Genomic DNA, 10,829 nt, shown 5'->3' on the forward strand with positions numbered 1-10,829 from the left:
CCCTTCCCCCCCCCTTTTCCCCCCCCCCCCCCATCTCTTCTGTTTTTGCATCATTTTCAGTCCTTGATTTTTCATGTCTCTTTCTCTCTGTTTTAAATTGTAAGTTTCCATATTGGTCTCTATCTTGCATTTTTAATGTCTTTCAGTCTTTGTTTGTGTAGCTGTTTTTACAAGTTGTCTGTCTTTATCCTGTAGGGTTTCTTTTCCCCCACGTTTTTCTAGCTGCAATAGCCATATGTCTATACTACTAATGCTCAGAAGCAGCTGATTTAATTGTATTGTAATTGAAGTAGCATAATTTTAACAGGAATGGTGCACTATAAGCAAGGAGTTTTATAAATTTCAAGATGCTCTAGTTTTAATTGGGTATAATCTGAATTTGTACGGCTATATCATTGTGATTTTAATCTTACCTCTCCTTTGGGCATTTGAAGAGCAGCATTGTGTTACCCAGCAACAGCTTTCATAGATTCCTAAACAAAATAGGATCTAGAATACTATTAGCCTTATGAAGTGGAGTTGTATCTTGATTCTTTGACACAACTTTATGAATCCAGTAGTTATCTTCTTTGCAGCCAGGGCTAAAGTATATAGATAATATTGCCTGTCTTTTGTCTTCATCCTGAGTAACCTTTTGTGTTTGAGCCTTGTCAATGGCTTATTGTAAATTAATTTCCAAGGGTAGATAAGTGTTTAGGTTGACTTTCCTAATTCACCTGCCATTTAGAATAACTAGAATAATTTTGTATGTAAATTGACATGAACAATTCCCTTGAAAGATTTTTGACCCTTTTAATAACACAGATCACTTCTTAAATGTTTTTGTGATAGGACAGCTGTTGGCATATCAGTGGGTAAGGAGTCAAACCCCTTGGAAAGCTTAAATGTTTCCAAGTGAATGAAAAATAGGGCAGTGAATGACCTGAAATACTAATCTTATGTACAGCTAGTAAGATTTAGTGTCCTTTTAATTACTATGCCAAAAATGACCTAGTGTTAACTCCTAGATCATGGGATTACAATCTTGGGGTGGTCTATATTAAGACTGGGATGTTGTTTCTTTTTCTTAAACGTGTCCATCACCACTTGCCCTGCTTTCTAGATCCAGTGAATTAGCCTATCACAGACCCTTGTGTTTGTGTTCTTTCCCAGGATAAGAGGACCCTCACAGTAATGCAGTTAGTCAGAGGGAGGACCATCTTTTTTCTACCTGATACTTACAGCTATCTCCAACTCCTCCTTTCCTTCCCTTGCCTAGGGGAAAAGTAGCCACAATTTAAATTGGTTACATAGTATAATGAATGCATCTTCAAAACAGAAAGACTATGTAATTTCCAAAATGATAATGTTTTCTAAGTGAATTTTATTGTGTCCATCATCCTTATTTTACTTTAAAACATTCTGAACTACAAATAAAGCTTCTATGGTAATGTCTCTTATAATAAAACAGTTGTAGTGAAATATTATCAGTGCCTTTTAACTAAGAGATCTCAACTGAATATCAGTCTGCTTGAATTAAAGAGGTCCATCAGTGTTTAGACAATGGCAAGACTAAATGAGTGATATTGTGGCATGCAGTGTCTACAGAATTAATTGCAAGCAGCACACACCAAAAATTATGCTAGTTCTTTTTGCTGTCCAGATGCTACTATTCCTAGTTCTGTAACTAGATGGTGCTGTTTAATCACTGAACCTGAGAAAAACAATTTTGGATAGTTGCTATTCGATCATTTAGTTGGTTTGTCTCCCAGTGCAGGGTTGTTTGTTAGAGTATATTGTTCAGTATCTTGTTGGTGCAAGCCCTGGGACTTGTTCAGTTTCATTTGGGAAAGTTTACAAAACCTAATAAGGTCCACGTTCAGGAACTTATTTTGGGACTCGGGCTAAATTTTCTTCTGTTTCATTTCTCCCAATTAAATCCCCATAATTATACTAAATAAATTTGCTTCCTTCTTGGCATTTAACTTTTTCAAATGCATAGAAGCAGTTCTATGTATTTAGAGTTAGTAGTGTAACTATATACTGTGTTTTTATTTTTTAATATGGTCCATTCAGTCCTTGTTTTTATTGCTCTTTCTAAAGTTCTTATCAGATTGGCTATTTGTAATCTACTATAGGTGCTGCTTCAACTATATTTGTATAGAAAAATTGTTGAATTTTATGATCCATAAAGCAGAATCTTGTATATATTTATTTATTTGATTTTCATGCTGCCCTTTCCATGTAGCTGTAAAATCCATTGGGTTTTTGGTTTTGCGGGGTTTTATGTGTGTTTTGTTTGTTTGTTTTGGTTTTGGTTTTTTGTGTTTTGCTGGTATAATATATTACATCAAAACTAAATGTCTGTGAGTTGTTATTGCACGAGATTTTTTTTTGTCACCATTGCTTTTCATATTAAATAAAAAAAGTATTTATGATCCAGAGAAGGAAGCCATATTTTTTAAAAAGTGAGGAAGAAATGATTGAAAGGCAAATCAAATGTTTGGTACCGTTGACAATTACTTGAGCAATGAAATTCACAAAAAAGCAGCCCGACTGGGTACTACATTTTGGAAAGGTGTTATTTCAAGTCAAGCCAGGATGCTAAGTGTATGATGCAAAAAGAAATAGTATTAAGTAATTTTTTTGCTCAAGCTCTGTTGTTTCCTCATATGCAGAAAGTAACACAGTAGGTGTTTGGCATATTTTGGTTATATTAAAATGAATGATGCGTCTCATCTTTAAGTGACCTTGCACAGATCTTGAGTAAGAAAAGTGGGATTTATTTCTGTGAGATTGCAATCCACAATCTTTGAAGAAATCACAATCCTTTGAAGAAAGGTAGGTGACTATCACTACTCTACGCAATCTCTCAGAAGAGAGAGAAAAAATATTTCCGCCAAGTCCTGTAGACAGGATAAGCAGCATCGTGTGTCTCACTGCATCGAAGGCTACGACGACAGCCAGCATGCTAGCTTAGATGTTTGATTTCAGACAAATGGTTTCAGACAAATGGACTTTGTGCTGTGTTTAGATCTGAAATCTTTTGGGAAGCAATATCAGACTGAATTTTGGCCATTTTTCCCCAATTGTCAGATGAATTATTTAATGTGTTTTCCACTAAACAATTCAGAAGAACTATTTGTACATTGTGCAAAAGTATGCAAGAGTTTTTATAAATCAGATTGTAAAATGCAATTTTTATTGGTCACTTTAGCCAAAAAAAAGGACACTAATAATCTGCTTAGGTGCTTTATAGTGTTTGGCAAAATAATGTTTTTTATCACTGAAACTTGGGAAAATATTTCTCTGATTTTGATAGAACTATCCATGTTGGTGAAAAATGTTAAACCTATTTAAACTTTTAATTCATTTATGCTTTAAAATCTAGTTTGTTTTTCTGCTAATCTATTACTTAACCAAGATTGGGAAAATTCTTTGCCTATTCAAGCAATATCTTGTGGATAGTATTCTTACTATTGATGATTGTGTTTGATTGCAAATATCAGCTAATGAGTGAGCGTGTTTACACACACATTTACTCCAGCCTAGATTTACTGTGCAGTCAGGTTTTTTGGGTAGGTGTGTACACATGTGGGGACTATGGAGTAAATTTGCTCTCAGTTCCCTGCAGTGGGCACCTACTGCCACTAGGAGGAGCTGCAGACTCCCCCTTGGTGCTAGCCCAGAGTCTGGAAAGGAGCACCAGGTCAGGAGACAGCTGTCTCCTGGCCCCAGGGGGCTGCTTGCTGCTGGGGCAGGGACAATGTCCTCCTGTCCTGGAAGAAGGAAGCTCCTTGCCCTGACTCCCAGATCAGGGGCACAGGTCTTGGAAAGAGCTGCTGGGAAGGGGCAGGTCCCAGCCCGCTGCCCCTATCTGCCAGTGGGGCAGCTAGCTGGGAACTGTCCTGGTCAGGGGCAGGTTGCAGCCACCTTCAAGCCAGGTGGGGAACCGTCCCCATACAGGGAGCTCCGAGCTCTTGCTCCGCAATTGCCATTGTGATCCCAGGGTTGGGGCTAAGGAACTTGTTCTCAGCCCCTGCTCTGCCATTGTGATTAGGGGAGCGGGGTGTGGAAGCTCTCTGCTGCCGGGGCAGGGTGACATTGTCCCCACCCAGGCACGCAGGGCAGGGTCTGGACAACTTGTTCCCTGCCCAGCTCCTGGGATAAAGGGTCTCCCAGCCCAAGCTCAGGCTGGGAGATAAAGGTCTCCCAGCCCTGACTATGATCTGGGAGCAGGCTTGGAGCTCCCTGCTGCCAGGGCAAGGGGACTTAGTCCCTGCCTGGGCTTGTGTGGTGGAGCCAGGCAGGGAGCTCTCCCGCCCCCTGGTGGATGGCTGATCAGGAGCAGATTTTGCTCCCAGTCAGGAGTCTACACGAGTCCTACGTCACAGTTACCAATACCAAGTAAATTTGCTACTTGCATTTTGCACGTAGCAAATCTACTCGATATTAGGGAGGCTTACTGCAAAGTAAGCATGTGCACATGCTTATTTCACAGTAAACTATGCTAATGCAAAGTTAAGCATCTCATGTAGACATGTCCAGTATGTTGTAAAGAAGTGGCTAGTTAACACTGTTGAACTGTATAGTTTATCATGTTTTGACTAGAGGTTTTTATACACCTTTACTTTTAACTGCTAATTACAATGTAACATTAAATTTATTCATTGCAAGCTTTCATCTGAAGGACTTTAAATGCACATCACTAAAAAAAGTTATACTTTCTTGAAACATTAATATTAGAGTAAAAGCCTATATCTACATTTGCAAAGTCTGCATGGTGAAACTAACTTAAAATAATATATACAGAATAATATACAGAATTTTTGGGTCAAACAAAAAGGTCACACTGAAAATACACAAGATTTTTTGCTCTTGATTAGGCACATTCAGTCTAACAAATTCCTAAAAAGACTTCCTAAATTTATTTGGTTAAAATCTGACCCCATGTTAAACAGAGAAAGAAACAGATGTTATATTTTGTATTCCACTCCATTTATTTGATATGTGAAAAATGTAGGCAGGCTATTAAATTATGTTTCCAGCAAGTGTCATCACAGTATTCCCATCTTTACAGTACCAAGAGGGTTTGCAGCAATTTTCTTTGTTTTGTTTTATTTTTAAAGGCAGTTTATTGAGGTTTTTGCTAGGAACAAATGACATTTGGTTTAATCATTTAGCTAATAATACCTTTCACCACAAACATAAAAAAATCTTAACACTTAAAATATCCATATCTATCTAGATATAGCTAGCTAGAAGGATAGATTGAGATATATCGATATATTGGTTTAGTCGTAAAGTTCCTCAGAAAAATTTAGATTTTTGCATTAGTTCATCAACCGCATGCATGATGCAGTGAATGCACATGCATTTAGTAACCTGTCAAGTTAGGTTAGCTGTGTATGTTTAAATATCCTTCAGAACAAGCGTTGTGATGCAGGCTTCTCCTTGGAAGCTCAAACTTATCTGTAGCCTAAAAGAATGCTTATGAGGGGGTTTAACTGTTAGAATGCATCTACCCTCTGGCTATACTGAAGATAAAATGTGTCATAGTGATGCTCAGATATTAGTTAATTTATAAAGCTCCAGAAAATCTGGTGACATGCTTTTGATACAAGCATAACGGATCCATTTCTGAATGTAACAGCCTGCATGTGGCTGACTAACTTCTCGTTATGATATCACTGGATGAAAAAATCAAGTTAATGGAACAGACTTGAGTCTGTCTTGCTGGTTTTCCTAGTTCCAAGTCACTGTGACCACATCTCTTAAAAATACCATGTAATCACTAAATAAGCATTGCATGTTTTGGATGTGGAAACATGGTTTTTATATATAGTATTGACTGCTTGTGTTGAAATAGTACCTAAAGGCCTCAATCACAAATCCTAGCTCGTGTGTGTGTTCACAGTTGAGCACACAAATGGTCATCACTCAAATAAAAATGGTAATCTCTGCATTGAAAAGCTTATACATTATAGATGATACAACAGGTAGATACACCAGGTGTATAGGGTGAGGTACAAGGTAACATGAAACCATTATATTTGGATACCCAGAAGGGTACACAGAACATCAGCTGCCTAGATTTTTTAGGCACCTTGGCAGGAATGAGTTATAAGATTTATTTGGAAGAGGAAAGGTGTCTTGAAAGAAAGTATGAACATTCTGCTTATGGAAAGCTTGTTTCACTGACACAGGTGAGGCTATATGTGATGAGTAAGTAAGATGCGCTAAGCCCTGAGGGGGTTTGAGTGTAAAGAGAAGTCATTTGTGTTGCAATAGAAAAGGGATAGTTAGGGAATGGATGCAAAGAGAAGGGAAATAAAGTCAAAGGCCACAGACAAGTGTTCATTTCTAGTAGTAAGAATTTCAGAGAATTTCTTTTGCTAGAAAAATAGCCCAGGAGTTGAAGCATACATGTCTTTTAACCCTCTGGCTGGAGAGATGTACAAATGAGCTCTCTGGCCAAGGGGCACTAGAAGGGTGCTCCGTGGGCCACCTGTGCCCTTAAGAGAGCATGTTAATTGGCAGCCTGTCCTCTGCCCTGCTTGGGAAGGGGGCATGTTCTCAGTGGGCAGCCCCTAGCTTTTAAATCACCATGTCTGCAGCCCAGATGTGGTTGCTGATTGGCAAGAAGAGGGAAAATTTTCTCTGCAGGGTTCAGAACTTCTATAGGAAATCTCTCTAACTTCCTTGAGGAAGAGTCAGATTTCTTCCACCAGAAATCTCTTGAATGGTGTATGCTCACTCTCTTTCCATGCCTGGAGAAGGGCTTTTCTCTTGGCACAAATGGCAAACCAGGGAGTTGATTTTTTGCAGTATTGTTTTGAATGGATATAAGCAGGGAAATGTGGGCATTAAGCCCAAATAGGAAGAGGCTGCAGTATCTAAGATTCAGGGTAATGAAAGTATAGATCAAATTTCAGTAGTGTGTGGAGATGAAAAGCTAAATCATAGAGGTGTTATGCAGAAGGTGTTATCTAGAACTACTACACAATTTGCAAATTAGTGCTGATTTATATTTTCCACTTCAATTTTATACATTTTATTTATATAGTGAGTTACCTTTAGAATTGTTTATGGGTATGTTTGGAGGTTCAAGTCTTAAGATTTTATTTAAACCCTGGCTGAATATTGTGGAAAGTGTTTCAAATTTGATGCCAGCTTTTCTAGAAATTAGAATCATAGATCCTACATATTAAGATTAACACAGTGCAATTGAGCTTGGGAGTTCTGTCATGTTTTTCAAAAATTTTATTCTTCTGTATAAACTTTGCAAAGTGTACAAAATGTACTATATACTACTATAAACTTTGCAGATGTTAATGTGAGGGTTTCTTTTATTTTTTGGTTTAAGAAATATCCCTGCTCTTTTTGGAAATTATTTTTTTTTCTTTGTGGGTTCCAATTCAGAAGATAGTAAAATTAACTTTCATAATTTACGTGGCAGAGAACATTGTATCCCTAGCTTCTTGGCTTCTTGCTCAACTTGATACCTGTTATGAGCAGAGAAAGCATCCTATTCATTGAGATATGATTTAACATATACTATTTTCCTCTCATTTCTGTGAAAAGGTTTCTTGTGGTGATCCCTAGTGGATAATTGCAATCCACTTGAAATGTAGATGCTATAAAAACCAGGAAAGCAAACCATATTTATGATGAAAAAAATATTTTATACAGTAAAAAAAACACCCTTGTTTTTGCATCAAGTGGATCAAAAACGCTTGTCCCAAAATGAGATTTCTTTTATTCCATGTATTAAAATGGTTGGATTCAGTAAAAATATCATGGTCCTTTTATGAAAGTAAAGAAGCCATACTGCAATATTGAAAGGGACTTTAGAAATCATTAATTCCTTAGTGCATGGACACATGAACAAGTTACTACTAGGTAAAAAGGGTGGAGACTTATAGTGTGTTAGATACTTCTGGCAACTGCCCACATGCATGTTCTAACTACCGTGAATGAAAGTTAACTTGTGACATTTGCCCCTCAGTGTGTATCTGGGCATCCGCTGTTGACATCCTGAATTCCAGTCCTCATTTAACTTTTATAGTAACTTGTTTCTGTGTGCATGTGTTTTTCTTTGATCCCTGTTTAAGAGTTGTTAAATTTAAAGCAAAAAGTTCTGTACCTAAAAATAACTAGCCAGCATTTGATTAGAAATAAACATAACAAGCAAAGGAAAATTTCAGTGCATCTTTCCTAACTTTTTAGGCTGTCAGGAATTTCAGATTTGTTTAACAACATGGACATTGGAAATGGATGCTTTGTGAATAAACCATTTGCAAAGCTGTGTACCCATAAAGCTTATTAATTTATCATTGATGAGTTAGAGACAAGTAGACCCTGTTATTCCTAGTACCTTTGATCTTTTTCTCCTTACCGATAGAGAAACAAAGCTTCTACTTTTGATTCGTCAGATCCCTGAATCCAATTCCATATTGCATTCTGTTCTGACTGACGTTAATGAAAAGGCAGACCTTGATCCCAGGCATCCAAAATAAAGATTTGTCTTGATGCCTAATGAAAAACATGAAGAAAAGGAGGCACATTGGGCATATAGATGTGATATATATATTTTTACATAAGGATAATTCATTAATTCTTGGACTTCTGTGAATGTGGGTTGGTAGAGGTATATGGCCAACATCGACTGGAACAATTCTGATTCTGGAATTTTCCTTAAAATGGAATATATATGCTGTTACAAATTTGTGTAAAAGGAACAGAGATGGCATTTAGTATTTTACCTCCCATGTAGCTTTGTAATGATTTATAAGAAAGACCCAGGCAAATTTTTACCTGAATTGTACCTATTACATCAGAAATAGCAATGCAACTCTTTGTGTTTTGTAAACTGGTTTTATTCAGTGGGCAGCCTTCCTTTTGCTTTTTACAGTAACAGTTGTCTGTCAAAAACTCAGCAGTCTACAGGCTCATGATAAAATGATGCAGTGACATCTCATAATAGAGGTGCTAAAACAAAAGAAGGAGACATGAATTCTACTGCAGCTGGACCAGTCTGAGTTGGGAATCACTAGTATAGTGCACGACTACTGAGAGATTGATTGTTTGCTATTTTTAAAGATGTTCTAAATCATTATAGGGTTGCATGGACTTTGATACTGAACATGGTATTTTTTTTAAAAAAGGAAAAAAAAAGGAAAGGAAAATGAAACTGTGGGTCAATTGGAAGGTCAGTTAACCTTAAATGTCCTATTTTTTAGTACCAGTTTTAAAAAATTGCATTGTACAGCTAATAGTGTATTGTTAGTACATGAAACTTATAGGGTTATTCTTATCTTTTCTCTGCTAATGTACCTATATAAGAAGAGGTCTTCCTTCACTGTCTTATTTCACTTTCAAGTTTTCAAAAAGCTGTGTGTTAGTGTATAAGATCTCAATGTATGGACTGATCTATTTACCAGTGTATTTAAATGGAGCAGTTTTACTTATCCAGGTGGATTTTTGAGAGCTTTTGTTCCCATGCTGCTGATGTCCAGTGGTGTGGCTGCTCTGACTTCTAGGTTCTAGGTGATAATTTATTGTTACAGGAGAAAAATGGTCTTGACTGCTACCTTGTAAAAATTAAAAATAAGAAAATTCAGATTTCATGACAATAGTGTTCACATAATATTGTCCCCAGGGGGTTCAATAAAGCATGTCATAGGATGGAAACCCACTGTCCCTTCATTGCAAAGATGTTAAGATCCTTGGGGAAATTCCATGTACTGTATTACAATTCAGATGTGGTAAGCCCATGTGGGTAGAGAGAGTGCAAGACTCTTTATCGTGTCCAGGTTGCCTGCCTTCTGTTGCTGGGGCCAAAGCCCTTCTTCCTTATTGATTGCAAGCCTAAACGGAATTAACTCTGACAAAATGATTTTATTCAACTTCCCGTGGGGATCACCAACATAGTGAAGCATTATAAAATCTCTCTTTGAACATTCCCCCTAAAAAGCTCAGTGATCACGAAGGACAAAACTGGTTAAGAAAGCATGACTATCAACTTTGCAGTACTAATGAGAGTGTTCAAACTGGCTGTTGGAAAAAAGTACCTGGGTATCCTTAAAAGGTTGTACGGTATGTAATGAAACACCTGCTTCTGAGAGAGTAGTACTGGCCAAATTAAAAGGAATTAAAACGGGTATTATTTTTAACCATTTAGCCATCACTCCTGTAGCACTCCGGTGACTTAAGAAGCAAAGGTCACAAGTTCAGTGGTATTCATTGCCTCAACCGGATTCTTAATTACACAAATTTAAAGTTATAAAATCACAGTAAAGTCAGAAGTCCCACAGTTTTCATTCACTGTGTGTGTGGTAAAATACAAGCATCAGAAGTAAGTAAATCTTAGTCTTAAAATCTTAGAAGTATTTTTCTAAAATATATATCTGAGTTCATCAGTAAGCCAAAGGCTGCTGAAATGTGTTTGGCAGTAGTCCCTGCTGCCTCCAAACACAGCTGAACAAACAATCCACAGCTTGCATAGGAAGAAAGGCCAATCAGGTAGGAGGGCAGTAGGGGACAGTATGGGAGATTGTGTCCCCATGAGACGCACACAGACTGCCACCTCTGTATTTACATAGACTGTAGGAACTGTGTTTAGTAATTGATTGATCCCATGGCTAGGATGTTAAATACCTTTCTAGTTTCCTGTGTACATTAAAGAACTAAAATGAATTTAAATATACTTTCACAATGCACAAACATTTTAACTAAAGAAGAATTCAGTGTGTTAGAACCCAAGCCCTTTGGCTGTTGACCTTGGTTGTATAGAAAGAAAGATGAATTGGCGGGAGGGACTGGACATATAGGAAAGCTCCGTTGGAACA

At 37.4% G+C, this 10,829-nt stretch overlaps 1 protein-coding gene across 3 annotated transcripts in view; it reads left to right on the forward strand.

Annotated features, from left to right (window-relative positions):
• TRAF3IP1 (TRAF3 interacting protein 1) overlaps positions 1-10,829 on the forward strand; it is a 76,084-nt gene that overhangs the window by 51,218 nt on the left and 14,037 nt on the right. The gene's annotated exons all lie outside the window — the stretch shown is intronic.

Source organism: Gavialis gangeticus, unplaced genomic scaffold (assembly GCF_001723915.1).
Source record: "Gavialis gangeticus isolate Ggan-Ray unplaced genomic scaffold, GavGan_comp1, whole genome shotgun sequence".
NCBI lineage: Eukaryota > Metazoa > Chordata > Crocodylia > Gavialidae > Gavialis > Gavialis gangeticus.